Source organism: Ambystoma mexicanum, chromosome 4q, assembly GCF_040938575.1.
Source record: "Ambystoma mexicanum isolate Mex_15411 chromosome 4q, UKY_AmexF1_1, whole genome shotgun sequence".
NCBI classification, from domain to species: domain Eukaryota; kingdom Metazoa; phylum Chordata; class Amphibia; order Caudata; family Ambystomatidae; genus Ambystoma; species Ambystoma mexicanum.
The window spans coordinates 528,429,608-528,445,486 of record NC_090928.1 but is presented as its reverse complement, the minus strand read 5'-3'; the positions used below and the strand labels follow the sequence as shown (position 1 = coordinate 528,445,486).

Below are 15,879 nucleotides of genomic sequence, written 5' to 3'. Positions count from 1 at the left end.
ACAGGTTTAATCGGCTATTTCCTGATATTCTTCAATGCGTTCTGATATTGACTGGTAATTGTGTTTGATACTTTCTTAGACTATTTCTGCCTCTGGCTGATGTGTATTTTCTTTCCAAACTCCACCAGAGCCTATGATTACACAGCATCCTATCTGTGGAAAGCGGCAGTGCAGGGATAGGGAAGAAAACTATAGGCATCCAAAGGAGCCCGGCTAGCTCAGTCGATAGAGCATGAGACTCTTAATCTCAGGGTCGTGGGTTTGAGCCCCACGTTGGGCGAAAACAACTAAAATTGTAGTGCTTTTTGACCAAAAAAATAGATATTGAAAGTCTCTTTGCAATATTTTCATTGTTAACATGCAATATATGAATGCATGTCTGGATGATGTGTAATGGGGCAATACCATACCTTAATGTATTCACTGTAAAAGAAAAAATATGCATCATCTTACTATAAAATAAATTGGAGAAAACACAAATAAGACTTTTTTCCACACAGGTTTAATTGGCTATTTCCTGATATTCTTCAAAGCGATCTGATATTGACTGGTAATTGTGTTTGATACTTTCTTAGACTATTTCTGCCTCTGGCTGATGTGTATTTTCTTTCCAAACTCCACCAGAGTACATCCTATCTGTGGAAAACGGCAGTGCAGGGATAGGGAAGAAAACTATAGGCATCCAAAGGAGCCTGGCTAGCTCAGTCAGTAGAGCATGAGACTCTTAATCTCAGGGTCGTGGGTTTGAGCCCCACGTTGGGCGAAAACAACTAAAATTTTAGTGCTTTTTGACCAATAAAATAGAAATTGAAAGTCTCTTTACAATATTTGCAATATTTTGATTGTTAACATGCAATATATGAATGCATGTCTGGATGATGTGTAATGGGGCAAGACCACACCTTAATGTATTCACTGTAAAAGAAAAAGTATGTATCATCTTACTATAAAATAAAGTGGAGAAAACACAAATAAGACTTTTTTCCACACAGGTTTAATCGGCTATTTCCTGATATTCTTCAATGCGTTCTGATATTGACTGGTAATTGTGTTTGATACTTTCTTAGACTATTTCTGCCTCTGGCTGATGTGTATTTTCTTTCCAAACTCCACCAGAGCCTATGATTACACAGCATCCTATCTGTGGAAAGCGGCAGTGCAGGGATAGGGAAGAAAACTATAGGCATCCAAAGGAGCCTGGCTAGCTCAGTCGGTAGAGCATGATACTCTTAATCTCAGGGTCGTGGGTTCGAGCCCACGTTGGGCGAACACAACTAAAATTGTAGTGCTTTTTGACCCAAAAAATACATCCTATCTGTGGAAAACGGCAGTGCAGGGATAAGGAAGAAAACTATAGGCAGCCAAAAGAGCCCGGCTAGCTCAGTCGGTAGAGCATGAGACTCTTAATCTCAGGGTCGTGGGTTCGAGACCCACGTTGGGCGAAAACAACTAAAATTTTAGTGCTTTTTGACCAAAAACATAGAAATTGAAAGTCTCTTTACAATATTTGCAATATTTTCATTGTTAACATGCAATATATGAATGCATGTCTGGATGATGTGTAATGGGGCAATACCACACCTTAATGTATTCACTGTAAAAGAAAAAGTATGTATCATCTTACTATAAAATAAAGTGGAGAAAACACAAATAAGACTTTTTTCCACACAGGTTTAATCGGCTATTTCCTGATATTCTTCAATGCGTTCTGATATTGACTGGTAATTGTGTTTGATACTTTCTTAGACTATTTCTGCCTCTGGCTGATGTGTATTTTCTTTCCAAACTCCACCAGAGCCTATGATTACACAGCATCCTATCTGTGGAAAACGGCAGTGCAGGGATAGGGAAGAAAACTATAGGCATCCAAAGGAGCCCGGCTAGCTCAGTCGGTAGAGCATGAGACTCTTAATCAGCCCCACGTTGGGCGAAAACAACTAAAATTGTAGTGCTTTTTGATCAAAAAAATACATCCTATCTGTGGAAAACGGCAGTGCAGGGATAGGGAAGAAAACTATAGGCATCCAAAGGAGCCCGGCTAGCTCAGTCGGTAGAGCATTAGACTCTTAATCTCAGGGTCGTGGGTTCGAGCCCCACGTTGGGCGAAAACAACTAAAATTTTAGTGCTTTTTGACCAAAAAAATATAAATTGAAAGTCTCTTTACAATATTTGCAATATTTTCATTGTTAACATGCAATATATGAATGCATGTCTGGATGATGTGTAATGGGGCAATACCACACCTTAATGTATTCACTGTAAAAAAAAAGTATGTATCATCTTACTATAAAATAAAGTGGAGGAAACACAAATAAGACTTTTTTCCACACAGGTTTAATCGGCTATTTCCTGATATTCTTCAATGCGTTCTGATATTGACTGGTAATTGTGTTTGATACTTTCTTAGACTATTTCTGCCTCTGGCTGATGTGTATTTTCTTTCCAAACTCCACCAGAGCCTATGATTACACAGCATCCTATCTGTGGAAAGCGGCAGTGCAGGGATAGGGAAGAAAACTATAGGCATCCAAAGGAGCCCGGCTAGCTCAGTCGGTAGAGCATGAGACTCTTAATCTCAGGGTCGTGGGTGCGAGCCCCACGTTGGGCGAAAACAACTAAAATTTTAATGCTTTTTGACCAAAAAAATAGAAATTGAAAGTCTCTTTACAATATTTGCAATATTTTGATTGTTCACATGCAATATATGAATGCATGTCTGGATGATGTGTAATGGGGCAATACAACACCTTAATGTATTCACTGTAAAAGAAAAAGTATGTATCATCTTACTATAAAATAAAGTGGAGAAAACACAAATAAGACTTTTTTCCACACAGGTTTAATCGGCTATTTCCTGATATTCTTCAATGCGTTCTGATATTGACTGGTAATTGTGTTTGATAGTTTCTTAGACTATTTCTGCCTCTGGCTGATGTGTATTTTCTTTCCAAACTCCACCAGAGCCTATGATTACACAGCATCCTATCTGTGGAAAACGGCAGTGCAGGGATAGGGAAGAAAACTATAGGCATCCAAAGGAGCCCGGCTAGCTCAGTCGGTAGAGCATGATACTCTTAATTTCAGGGTCGTGGGTTCGAGCCCACGTTGGGCGAACACAACTAAAATTGTAATGCTTTTTGACCAAAAAAATACATCCTATCTGTGGAAAACGGCAGTGCAGGGATAAGGAAGAAAACTATAGGCATCCAAAGGAGCCTGGCTAGCTCAGTTGGTAGAGCATGAGACTCTTAATCTCAGGGTCGTGGGTTTGAGCCCCACGTTGGGCGAAAACAACTAAAATTTTAGTGCTTTTTGACCAAAAAAATAGAAATTGAAAGTCTCTTTACAATATTTGCAATATTTTGATTGTTAACATGCAATATATGAATGCATGTCTGGATGATGTGTAATGGGGAAATACCACACCTTAATGTATTCACTGTAAAAGAAAAAGTATGTATCATCTTACTATAAAATAAAGTGGAGAAAACACAAATAAGACTTTTTTCCACACAGGTTTAATCGGCTATTTCCTGATATTCTTCAATGCGTTCTGATATTGACTGGTAATTGTGTTTGATACTTTCTTAGACTATTTCTGCCTCTGGCTGATGTGTATTTTCTTTCCAAACTCCACCAGAGCCTATGATTACACAGCATCCTATCTGTGGAAAGCGGCAGTGCAGGGATAGGGAAGAAAACTATAGGCATCCAAAGGAGCCCGGCTAGCTCAGTCGGTAGAGCATGAGACTCTTAATCTCAGGGTCCTGGGTTTGAGCCCCACGTTGGGCGAAAACAACTAAAATTGTAGTGCTTTTTGACCAAAAAAATAGAAATTGAAAGTCTCTTTGCAATATTTTCATTGTTAACATGCAATATATGAATGCATGTCTGGATGATGTGTAATGGGGCAATACCATACCTTAATGTATTCACTGTAAAAGAAAAAGTATGCATCATCTTACTATAAAATAAAGTGGAGAAAACACAAATAAGACTTTTTTCCACACAGGTTTAATCGGCTATTTCCTGATATTCTTCAATGCGTTCTGATATTGACTGGTAATTGTGTTTGATACTTTCTTAGACTATTTCTGCCTCTGGCTGATGTGTATTTTCTTTCCAAACTCCACCAGAGTACATTGTATCTGTGGAAAACGGCAGTGCAGGGATAGGGAAGAAAACTATAAGCATCCAAAGAAGCCCGGCTAGCTCAGTCGGTAGAGCATGAGACTCTAAATCTCAGGGTCGTGGGTTCGAGCCCCACGTTGGGCAAAAACAACTAAAATTTTAGTGCTTTTTGACCAAAAAAATAGAAATTGAAAGTCTCTTTACAATATTTGCAATATTTTCATTGTTAACATGCAATATATGAATGCATGTCTGGATGATGTGTAATGGGGCAATACCACACCTTAATGTATTCACTGTAAAAGAAAAAGTATGTATCATCTTACTATAAAATAAAGTGGAGAAAACACAAATAGGACTTTTTTCCACACAGGTTTAATCGGCTATTTCCTGATATTCTTCAATGCGTTCTGATATTGACTGGGAATTGTGTTTGATACTTTCTTAGACTATTTCTGCCTCTGGCTGATGTGTATTTTCTTTCCAAACTCCACCAGAGCCTATGATTACACAGCATCCTATCTGTGGAAAACGGCAGTGCAGGGATAGGGAAGAAAACTAGAGGCATCCAAAGGAGCCCGGCTAGCTCAGTCGGTAGAGCATGATACTCTTAATCTCAGGGTCGTGGGTTCGAGCCCACGTTGGGCGAACACAACTAAAATTGTAATGCTTTTTGACCAAAAAAATACATCCTATCTGTGGAAAACGGCAGTGCAGGGATAGGGAAGAAAACTATAGGCATCCAAAGGAGCCTGGCTAGCTCAGTCGGTAGAGCATGAGACTCTTAATCTCAGGGTCGTGGGTTCGAGCCCCACGTTGGGTGAAAACAACTAAAATTATAGTGCTTTTTGACCAAAAAAATACATCCTATCTGTGGAAAATGGCAGTGCAGGGATAGGGAAGAAAACTATAGGCATCCAAAGGAGCCTGGCTAGCTCAGTCGGTAGAGCATGAGACTCTTAATCTCAGGGTCGTGGGTTTGAGCCCCACGTTGGGCGAAAACAACTAAAATTTTAGTGCTTTTTGACCAAAAAAATAGAAATTGAAAGTCTCTTTACAATATTTGCAATATTTTGATTGTTAACATGCAATATATGAATGCATGTCTGGATGATGTGTAATGGGGCAATACCACACCTTAATGTATTCACTGTAAAAGAAAAAGTATGTATCATCTTACTATAAAATAAAGTGGAGAAAACACAAATAAGACTTTTTTCCACACAGGTTTAATCGGCTATTTCCTGATATTCTTCAATGCGTTCTGATATTGACTGGTAATTGTGTTTGATACTTTCTTAGACTATTTCTGCCTCTGGCTGATGTGTACTTTCAATTTCTATTTTTTTGGTCATGAGACTCTTAATCTCAGGGTCGTGGGTTCGAGCCCCACGTTGGGTGAAAACAACTAAAATTATAGTGCTTTTTGACCAAAAAAATACATCCTATCTGTGGAAAACGGCAGTGCAGGGATAGGGAAGAAAACTATAGGCATCCAAAGGAGCCTGGCTAGCTCAGTCGGTAGAGCATGAGACTCTTAATCTCAGGGGCGTGGGTTTGAGCCCCACGTTGGGCGAAAACTAAAATTTTAGTGCTTTTTGACCAAAAAAATAGAAATTGAAAGTCTCTTTACAATATTTGCAATATTTTGATTGTTAACATGCAATATATGAATGTATGTCTGGATGATGTGTAATGGGGCAATACCACACCTTAATGTATTCACTGTAAAAGAAAAAGTATGTATCATCTTACTATAAAATAAAGTGGAGAAAACACAAATAAGACTTTTTTCCACACAGGTTTAATCGAATATTTCCTGATATTCTTCAATGCGTTCTGATATTGACTGGTAATTGTGTTTGATACTTTCTTAGACTATTTCTGCCTCTGGCTGATGTGTATTTTCTTTCCAAACTCCACCAGAGCCTATGATTACACAGCATCCTATCTGTGGAAAGCGGCAGTGCAGGGATAGGGAAGAAAACTATAAGCAACCAAAGGAGCCTGGCTAGCTCAGTCGGTAGAGCATCAGACTCTTAATCTCAGGGTCGTGGGTTTGAGCCCCACGTTGGGCGATAACAACTAAAATTGTAGTGCTTTTTGACCAAAAAAATAGAAATTGAAAGTCTCTTTGCAATATTTTCATTGTTAACATGCAATATATGAATGCATGTCTGGATGATGTGTAATGGGGCAATACCATACCTTAATGTATTCACTGTAAAAGAAAAAGTATGCATCATCTTACTATAAAATAAATTGGAGAAAACACAAATAAGACTTTTTTCCACACAGGTTTAATCGGCTATTTCCTGATATTCTTCAAAGCGTTCTGATATTGACTGGTAATTGTGTTTGATACTTTCTTAGACTATTTCTGCCTCTGGCTGATGTGTATTTTCTTTCCAAACTCCACCAGAGTACATCCTATCTGTGGAAAACGGCAGTGCAGGGATAGGGAAGAAAACTATAAGCATCCAAAGAAGCCCGGCTAGCTCAGTTGGTAGAGCATGAGACTCTTAATCTCAGGGTCGTGGGTTCGAGCCCCACGTTGGGCGAAAACAACTAAAATTTTAGTGCTTTTTGACCAAAAAAATAGAAATTGAAAGTCTCTTTACAATATTTGCAATATTTTCATTGTTAACATGCAATATATGAATGCATGTCTGGATGATGTGTAATGGGGCAATACCACACCTTAATGTATTCACTGTAAAAGAAAAAGTATGTATCATTTTACTATAAAATAAAGTGGAGAAAACACAAATAAGACTTTTTTCCACACATGTTTAATCGGCTATTTCCTGATATTCTTCAATGCGTTCTGATATTGACTGGTAATTGTGTTTGATACTTTCTTAGACTATTTCTGCCTCTGGCTGATGTGTATTTTCTTTCCAAACTCCACCAGAGCCTATGATTACACAGCATTCTATCTGTGGAAAGCGGCAGTGCAGGGATAGGGAAGAAAACTATAGGCATCCAAAGGAGCCCGGCTAGCTCAGTCGGTAGAGCATGAGACTCTTAATCTCAGGGTCGTGGGTTTGAGCCCCACGTTGGGCGAAAACAACTAAAATTGTAGTGCTTTTTGACCAAAAAAATAGAAATTGAAAGTCTCTTTGCAATATTTTCATTGTTAACATGCAATATATGAATGCATGTCTGGATGATGTGTAATGGGGCAATACCATACCTTAATGTATTCACTGTAAAAGAAAAAGTATGCATCATCTTACTATAAAATAAATTGGAGAAAACACAAATAAGACTTTTTTCCACACAGGTTTAATCGGCTATTTCCTGATATTCTTCAAAGCGTTCTGATATTGACTGGTAATTGTGTTTGATACTTTCTTAGACTATTTCTGCCTCTGGCTGATGTGTATTTTCTTTCCAAACTCCACCAGAGTACATCCTATCTGTGGAAAACGGCAGTGCAGGGATAGGGAAGAAAACTATAAGCATCCAAAGAAGCCCGGCTAGCTCAGTTGGTAGAGCATGAGACTCTTAATCTCAGGGTCGTGGGTTCGAGCCCCACGTTGGGCGAAAACAACTAAAATTTTAGTGCTTTTTGACCAAAAAATAGAAATTGAAAGTCTCTTTACAATATTTGCAATATTTTCATTGTTAACATGCAATATATGAATGCATGTCTGGATGATGTGTAATGGGGCAATACCACACCTTAATGTATTCACTGTAAAAGAAAAAGTATGTATCATTTTACTATAAAATAAAGTGGAGAAAACACAAATAAGACTTTTTTCCACACATGTTTAATCGGCTATTTCCTGATATTCTTCAATGCGTTCTGATATTGACTGGTAATTGTGTTTGATACTTTCTTAGACTATTTCTGCCTCTGGCTGATGTGTATTTTCTTTCCAAACTCCACCAGAGCCTATGATTACACAGCATCCTATCTGTGGAAAGCGGCAGTGCAGGGATAGGGAAGAAAACTATAGGCATCCAAAGGAGCCCGGCTAGCTCAGTCGGTAGAGCATGAGACTCTTAATCTCAGGGTCGTGGGTTTGAGCCCCACGTTGGGCGAAAACAACTAAAATTGTAGTGCTTTTTGACCAAAAAAATAGAAATTGAAAGTCTCTTTGCAATATTTTCATTGTTAACATGCAATATATGAATGCATGTCTGGATGATGTGTAATGGGGCAATACCATACCTTAATGTATTCACTGTAAAAGAAAAAGTATGCATCATCTTACTATAAAATAAATTGGAGAAAACACAAATAAGACTTTTTTCCACACAGGTTTAATCGGCTATTTCCTGATATTCTTCAAAGCGTTCTGATATTGACTGGTAATTGTGTTTGATACTTTCTTAGACTATTTCTGCCTCTGGCTGATGTGTATTTTCTTTCCAAACTCCACCAGAGTACATCCTATCTGTGGAAAACGGCAGTGCAGGGATAGGGAAGAAAACTATACGCATCCAAAGAAGCCCGGCTAGCTCAGTTGGTAGAGCATGAGACTCTTAATCTCAGGGTCGTGGGTTCGAGCCCCACGTTGGGCGAAAACAACTAAAATTTTAGTGCTTTTTGACCAAAAAAATAGAAATTGAAAGTCTCTTTACAATATTTGCAATATTTTCATTGTTAACATGCAATATATGAATGCATGTCTGGATGATGTGTAATGGGGCAATACCACACCTTAATGTATTCACTGTAAAAGAAAAAGTATGTATCATCTTACTATAAAATAAAGTGGAGAAAACACAAATAGGACTTTTTTCCACACAGGTTTAATCGGCTATTTCCTGATATTCTTCAATGCATTCTGATATTGACTGGTAATTGTGTTTGATACTTTCTTAGACTATTTCTGCCTCTGGCTGATGTGTATTTTCTTTCCAAACTCCACCAGAGCCTATGATTACACAGCATCCTATCTGTGGAAAATGGCAGTGCAGGGATAGGGAAGAAAACTATAGGCATCCAAAGGAGCCCGGCTAGCTCAGTCGGTAGAGCATGATACTCTTAATCTCAGGGTCGTGGGTTCGAGCCCACGTTGGGCGAACACAACTAAAATTGTAATGCTTTTTGACCAAAAAAATACATCCTATCTGTGGAAAACGGCAGTGCAGGGATAGGGAAGAAAACTATAGGCATCCAAAGGAGCCTGGCTAGCTCAGTCGGTAGAGCATGAGACTCTTAATCTCAGGCTCGTGGGTTTGAGCCCCATGTTGGGCGAAAACAACTAAAATTTTAGTGCTTTTTGACCAAAAAAATAGAAATTGAAAGTCTCTTTACAATATTTGCAATATTTTGATTGTTAACATGCAATATATGAATGCATGTCTGGATGATGTGTAATGGGGCAATACCACACCTTAATGTATTCACTGTAAAAGAAAAAGTATGTATCATCTTACTATAAAATAAAGTGGAGAAAACACAAATAAGACTTTTTTCCACACAGGTTTAATCGGCTATTTCCTGATATTCTTCAATGCGTTCTGATATTGACTGGTAATTGTGTTTGATACTTTCTTAGACTATTTCTGCCTCTGGCTGATGTGTATTTTCTTTCCAAACTCCACCAGAGCCTATGATTACACAGCATCCTATCTGTGGAAAGCGGCAGTGCAGGGATAGGGAAGAAAACTATAGGCATCCAAAGGAGCCCGGCTAGCTCAGTCGGTCGAGCATGAGACTCTTAATCTCAGGGTCGTGGGTTTGAGCCCCACGTTGGGCGAAAACAACTAAAATTGTAGTGCTTTTTGACCAAAAAAATAGAAATTGAAAGTCTCTTTGCAATATTTTCATTGTTAACATGCAATATATGAATGCATGTCTGGATGATGTGTAATGGGGCAATACCATACCTTAATGTATTCACTGTAAAAGAAAAAGTATGCATCATCTTACTATAAAATAAAGTGGAGAAAACACAAATAAGACTTTTTTCCACACAGGTTTAATCGGCTATTTCCTGATATTCTTCAATGCGTTCTGATATTGACTGGTAATTGTGTTTGATACTTTCTTAGACTATTTCTGCCTCTGGCTGATGTGTATTTTCTTTCCAAACTCCACCAGAGCCTATGATTACACAGCATCTTATCTGTGGAAAGCGGCAGTGCAGGGATAGGGAAGAAAACTATAGGCAACCAAAGGAGCCTGGCTAGCTCAGTCGGTAGAGCATGAGACTCTTAATCTCAGGGTCGTGGGTTTGAGCCCCACGTTGGGCGATAACAACTAAAATTGTAGTACTTTTTGACCAAAAAAATAGAAATTGAAAGTCTCTTTGCAATATTTTCATTGTTAACATGCAATATATGAATGCATGTCTGGATGATGTGTAATGGGGCAATACCATGCCTTAATGTATTCACTGTAAAAGAAAAAGTATGCATCATCTTACTATAAAATAAATTGGAGAAAACACAAATAAGACTTTTTTCCACACAGGTTTAATCGGCTATTTCCTGATATTCTTCAAAGCGTTCTGATATTGACTGGTAATTGTGTTTGATACTTTCTTAGACTATTTCTGCCTCTGGCTGATGTGTATTTTCTTTCCAAACTCCACCAGAGTACATCCTATCTGTGGAAAACGGCAGTGCAGGGATAGGGAAGAAAACTATAAGCATCCAAAGAAGCCCGGCTAGCTCAGTCGGTAGATTGTGAGACTCTTAATCTCAGGGTCGTGGGTTCGAGCCCCACGTTGGGCGGAAACAACTAAAATTTTAGTGCTTTTTGACCAAAAAAATAGAAATTGAAAGTCTCTTTACAATATTTGCAATATTTTCATTGTTAACATGCAATATATGAATGCATGTCTGGATGATGTGTAATGGGGCAATACCACACCTTAATGTATTCACTGTAAAAGAAAAAGTATGTATCATCTTACTATAAAATAAAGTGGAGAAAACACAAATAGGACTTTTTTCCACACAGGTTTAATCGGCTATTTCCTGATATTCTTCAATGCGTTCTGATATTGACTGGTAATTGTGTTTGATACTTTCTTAGACTATTTCTGCCTCTGGCTGATGTGTATTTTCTTTCCAAACTCCACCAGAGCCTACTATTACACAGCATCCTATCTGTGGAAAGCGGCAGTGCAGGGATAGGGAAGAAAACTATAGGCATCCAAAGGAGCCCGGCTAGCTCAGTCGGTAGAGCATGAGACTCTTAATCTCAGGGTTGTGGGTTTGAGCCCCACGTTGGGCGAAAACAACTAAAATTGTAGTGCTTTTTGACCAAAAAAATAGAAATTGAAAGTCTCTTTGCAATATTTTCATTGTTAACATGCAATATATGAATCCATGTCTGGATGATGTGTAATGGGGCAATACCATACCTTAATGTATTCACTGTAAAAGAAAAAGTATGCATCATCTTACTATAAAATAAAGTGGAGAAAACACAAATAAGACTTTTTTCCACACAGGTTTAATCGGCTATTTCCTGATATTCTTCAATGCGTTCTGATATTGACTGGTAATTGTGTTTGATACTTTCTTAGACTATTTCTGCCTCTGGCTGATGTGTATTTTCTTTCCAAACTCCACCAGAGTACATCCTATCTGTGGAAAACGGCAGTGCAGGGATAGGGAAGAAAACTATAAGCATCCAAAGAAGCCCGGCTAGCTCAGTCGGTAGAGCATGAGACTCTTAATCTCAGGGTTGTGGGTTTGAGCCTCACGTTGGGCGAAAACAACTAAAATTTTAGTGCTTTTTGACCAAAAAAATAGAAATTGAAAGTCTCTTTACAATATTTGCAATATTATCATTGTTAACATGCAATATATGAATGCATGTCTGGATGATGTGTAATGGGGCAATACCACACCTTAATGTATTCACTGTAAAAGAAAAATTATGTATCATCTTACTATAAAATAAAGTGGAGAAAACACAAATAGGACTTTTTTCCACACAGGTTTAATCGGCTATTTCCTGATATTCTTCAATGCGTTCTGATATTGACTGGTAATTGTGTTTGATACTTTCTTAGACTATTTCTGCCTCTGGCTGATGTGTATTTTCTTTCCAAACTCCACCAGAGCCTATGATTACACAGCATCCTATCTGTGGAAAACGGCAGTGCAGGGATAGGGAAGAAAACTATAGGCATCCAAAGGAGCCCGGCTAGCTCAGTCGGTAGAGCATGATACTCTTAATCTCAGGGTCGTGGGTTCGAGCCCACGTTGGGCGAACACAACTAAAATTGTAATGCTTTTTGACCAAAAAAATACATCCTATCTGTGGAAAACGGCAGTGCAGGGATAGGGAAGAAAACTATAGGCATCCAAAGGAGCCTGGCTAGCTCAGTCGGTAGAGCATGAGACTCTTAATCTCAGGGTCGTGGGTTCGAGCCCCACGTTGGGTGAAAACAACTCAAATTATAGTGCTTTTTGACCAAAAAAATACATCCTATCTGTGGAAAACGGCAGTGCAGGGATAGGGAAGAAAACTATAGGCGTCCAAAGGAGCCTGGCTAGCTCAGTCGGTAGAGCATGAGACTCTTAATCTCAGGGTCGTGGGTTTGAGCCCCACGTTGGGCGAAAACAACTAAAATTTTAGTGCTTTTTGACCAAAAAAATAGAAATTGAAAGTCTCTTTACAATATTTGCAATATTTTGATTGTTAACATGCAATATATGAATGCATGTCTGGATGATGTGTAATGGGGCAATACCACACCTTAATGTATTCACTGTAAAAGAAAAAGTATGTATCATCTTACTATAAAATAAAGTGGAGAAAACACAAATAGGACTTTTTTCCACACAGGTTTAATCGGCTATTTCCTGATATTCTTCAATGCGTTCTGATATTGACTGGTAATTGTGTTTGATACTTTCTTAGACTATTTCTGCCTCTGGCTGATGTGTATTTTCTTTCCAAACTCCACCAGAGCCTACTATTACACAGCATCCTATCTGTGGAAAGCGGCAGTGCAGGGATAGGGAAGAAAACTATAGGCATCCAAAGGAGCCCGGCTAGCTCAGTCGGTAGAGCATGAGACTCTTAATCTCAGGGTTGTGGGTTTGAGCCCCACGTTGGGCGAAAACAACTAAAATTGTAGTGCTTTTTGACCAAAAAAATAGAAATTGAAAGTCTCTTTGCAATATTTTCATTGTTAACATGCAATATATGAATCCATGTCTGGATGATGTGTAATGGGGCAATACCATACCTTAATGTATTCACTGTAAAAGAAAAAGTATGCATCATCTTACTATAAAATAAAGTGGAGAAAACACAAATAAGACTTTTTTCCACACAGGTTTAATCGGCTATTTCCTGATATTCTTCAATGCGTTCTGATATTGACTGGTAATTGTGTTTGATACTTTCTTAGACTATTTCTGCCTCTGGCTGATGTGTATTTTCTTTCCAAACTCCACCAGAGTACATCCTATCTGTGGAAAACGGCAGTGCAGGGATAGGGAAGAAAACTATAAGCATCCAAAGAAGCCCGGCTAGCTCAGTCGGTAGAGCATGAGACTCTTAATCTCAGGGTTGTGGGTTTGAGCCTCACGTTGGGCGAAAACAACTAAAATTTTAGTGCTTTTTGACCAAAAAAATAGAAATTGAAAGTCTCTTTACAATATTTGCAATATTATCATTGTTAACATGCAATATATGAATGCATGTCTGGATGATGTGTAATGGGGCAATACCACACCTTAATGTATTCACTGTAAAAGAAAAATTATGTATCATCTTACTATAAAATAAAGTGGAGAAAACACAAATAGGACTTTTTTCCACACAGGTTTAATCGGCTATTTCCTGATATTCTTCAATGCGTTCTGATATTGACTGGTAATTGTGTTTGATACTTTCTTAGACTATTTCTGCCTCTGGCTGATGTGTATTTTCTTTCCAAACTCCACCAGAGCCTATGATTACACAGCATCCTATCTGTGGAAAACGGCAGTGCAGGGATAGGGAAGAAAACTATAGGCATCCAAAGGAGCCCGGCTAGCTCAGTCGGTAGAGCATGATACTCTTAATCTCAGGGTCGTGGGTTCGAGCCCACGTTGGGCGAACACAACTAAAATTGTAATGCTTTTTGACCAAAAAAATACATCCTATCTGTGGAAAACGGCAGTGCAGGGATAGGGAAGAAAACTATAGGCATCCAAAGGAGCCTGGCTAGCTCAGTCGGTAGAGCATGAGACTCTTAATCTCAGGGTCGTGGGTTCGAGCCCCACGTTGGGTGAAAACAACTCAAATTATAGTGCTTTTTGACCAAAAAAATACATCCTATCTGTGGAAAACGGCAGTGCAGGGATAGGGAAGAAAACTATAGGCGTCCAAAGGAGCCTGGCTAGCTCAGTCGGTAGAGCATGAGACTCTTAATCTCAGGGTCGTGGGTTTGAGCCCCACGTTGGGCGAAAACAACTAAAATTTTAGTGCTTTTTGACCAAAAAAATAGAAATTGAAAGTCTCTTTACAATATTTGCAATATTTTGATTGTTAACATGCAATATATGAATGCATGTCTGGATGATGTGTAATGGGGCAATACCACACCTTAATGTATTCACTGTAAAAGAAAAAGTATGTATCATCTTACTATAAAATAAAGTGGAGAAAACACAAATAGGACTTTTTTCCACACAGGTTTAATCGGCTATTTCCTGATATTCTTCAATGCGTTCTGATATTGACTGGTAATTGTGTTTGATACTTTCTTAGACTATTTCTGCCTCTGGCTGATGTGTATTTTCTTTCCAAACTCCACCAGAGCCTATGATTACACAGCATCCTATCTGTGGAAAGCGGCAGTGCAGGGATAGGGAAGAAAACTATAGGCATCCAAAGGAGCCTGGCTAGCTCAGTCGGTAGAGCATGAGACTCTTAATCTCAGGGTCGTGGGTTCGAGCCCCACGTTGGGTGAAAACAACTAAAATTATAGTGCTTTTTGACCAAAAAAATACATCCTATCTGTGGAAAACGGCAGTGCAGGGATAGGGAAGAAAACTATAGGCATCCAAAGGAGCCTGGCTAGCTCAGTCGGTAGAGCATGAGACTCTTAATCTCAGGGTCGTGGGTTTGAGCCCCACGTTGGGCGAAAACAACTAAAATTTTAGTGCTTTTTGACCAAAAAAATAGAAATTGAAAGTCTCTTTACAATATTTGCAATATTATCATTGTTAACATGCAATATATGAATGCATGTCTGGATGATGTGTAATGGGGCACTACAACACCTTAATGTATTCACTGTAAAAGAAAAATTATGTATCATCTTACTATAAAATAAAGTGGAGAAAACACAAATAGGACTTTTTTCCACACAGGTTTAATCGGCTATTTCCTGATATTCTTCAATGCGTTCTGATATTGACTGGTAATTGTGTTTGATACTTTCTTAGACTATTTCTGCCTCTGGCTGATGTGTATTTTCTTTCCAAACTCCACCAGAGCCTATGATTACACAGCATCCTATCTGTGGAAAGCGGCAGTGCAGGGATAGGGAAGAAAACTATAGGCATCCAAAGGAGCCTGGCTAGCTCAGTCGGTAGAGCATGAGACTCTTAATCTCAGGGTCGTGGGTGCGAGCCCCACGTTGGGCGAAACAACTATAATTTTAATGCTTTTTGACCAAAAAAATAGAAATTGAAAGTCTCTTTACAATATTTGCAATATTTTTATTGTTAACATGAAATATATGAATGCATGTCTGGATGATGTGTAATGGGGCAATACCACACCTTAATGTATTCACTGTAAAAGAAAAAGTATGTATCATCTT

At 38.6% G+C, this 15,879-nt stretch overlaps 3 non-coding genes across 3 annotated transcripts; all 3 read left to right on the top strand.

The window, feature by feature from the left end:
* The first annotated feature begins 6,620 nt into the window (after positions 1 to 6,620).
* TRNAK-CUU (transfer RNA lysine (anticodon CUU)) lies at positions 6,621 to 6,693 on the top strand. Its single transcript has one exon. It is a non-coding gene; the product is annotated as a tRNA-Lys (tRNA).
* Positions 6,694 to 7,608: 915 nt separating this feature from the next.
* Positions 7,609 to 7,681, top strand: TRNAK-CUU (transfer RNA lysine (anticodon CUU)). The gene has a single exon. It is a non-coding gene; the product is annotated as a tRNA-Lys (tRNA).
* A 914-nt stretch (positions 7,682 to 8,595) lies between these two features.
* TRNAK-CUU (transfer RNA lysine (anticodon CUU)) lies at positions 8,596 to 8,668 on the top strand. The gene has a single exon. It is a non-coding gene; the product is annotated as a tRNA-Lys (tRNA).
* Positions 8,669 to 15,879: the final 7,211 nt, after the last annotated feature.